Source organism: Elephantulus edwardii, unplaced genomic scaffold (assembly GCF_000299155.1).
Source record: "Elephantulus edwardii isolate Elephantulus edwardi_28Jun2011 unplaced genomic scaffold, EleEdw1.0 scaffold00067, whole genome shotgun sequence".
In the NCBI taxonomy this organism is placed as follows: Eukaryota; Metazoa; Chordata; class Mammalia; order Macroscelidea; family Macroscelididae; genus Elephantulus; species Elephantulus edwardii.
Genome location: NW_006399817.1, coordinates 2396320 through 2397505, shown reverse-complemented (window position 1 = coordinate 2397505; position 1186 = coordinate 2396320).

Sequence of the window (1186 nt, the reverse complement as noted above, 5' to 3'; positions counted from 1 at the left end):
CAGTGTTTCCTTGCTCTGTTCTGATGACTGCCTCCTGGTCCAAGTATAGGTTTTGCATGAGCATAATCAGATATTCTGAGATTCACATTCTTCTCAAGGTTTCCTATAGTAGTCTCAATTTCTTCCACATTTTCCAACATCAAACTTAAATATTGATTATAAGCATGAAATCTTCCTCTTAGCTCTTGGTCGTTTTCCTCTACTGTGTTGGTAGTTTGTTTCTGGTCCATGCAGTCCACCATGTTTCAAACCTTTAACTTAAATGCCATACCTTCAAATTTCAGTTTTCTTCTTTGTATGAAAATTCCTAGCACAATACCAGGCACATTTTGGTTGGTCAGTGTAGATTTCTTGGGTCTGAAATCAAGGCAGAACAGCTCATTCTGAAAGTTGGGGGTAAGTGACTCTAGGTCTGAACAGTTCTTCTCTACCTACTCTTCCAGTTTTGCATCTTCTCTAGATTCAGTGAATTTTTGGTGGGTAGCTCATAGAAGAAGAAAAGAGGTAAGTTACTGAGAGGAAAAGACAAACTGTCTAAGTCTAGGGCTGCGACTTCACTTTCTCCTCACTTCCAGTCTTTGGGTCCTCAGCTCCACAGATCAACTCTGTGACATCTGTTTAGGTGTTTAGGGGACGGGTTCATTATCTATTTATGAAAAAGTATGTATGGTCAGCATGTACATATGTTTCTTTATGTTATTATTAATGTAGTTTGGTGGAAGTTTACAGAGCATGTTAGTTTTACATTCAACAGTTTATGTACTTTAAATATCTATATCTGTGTGTGTGTGTGTATATATATCTATATATCATCTATCTATATCTATATATATCTATCTCTAGATATCTCTATCTCTCTATATCTATCTATCTATCTATCTATCTATCTATCTATCTATCTATCTATCTATCTATCTCTCTTATCATCTATCTAATCTATCTATCTATCTATCTATCTATCTATCTATCTATCTATCTATCATCTATCTATCTATCTATCATCTATCTATCTAGTGTGTATCTATGTATATATCTCGGAGCTCTGGTGGCCTAGTGGAAAAAAACTGCACTGAAATCCCAAAGGCGTGTGGTTTAAATTCACCAGATGTTCTGCTGGGGAATGAGGGACAATCTCCTCCTGTACCAGTTGGATCTGAATAGCTAACGTTAGATGGATCTTGGCTGA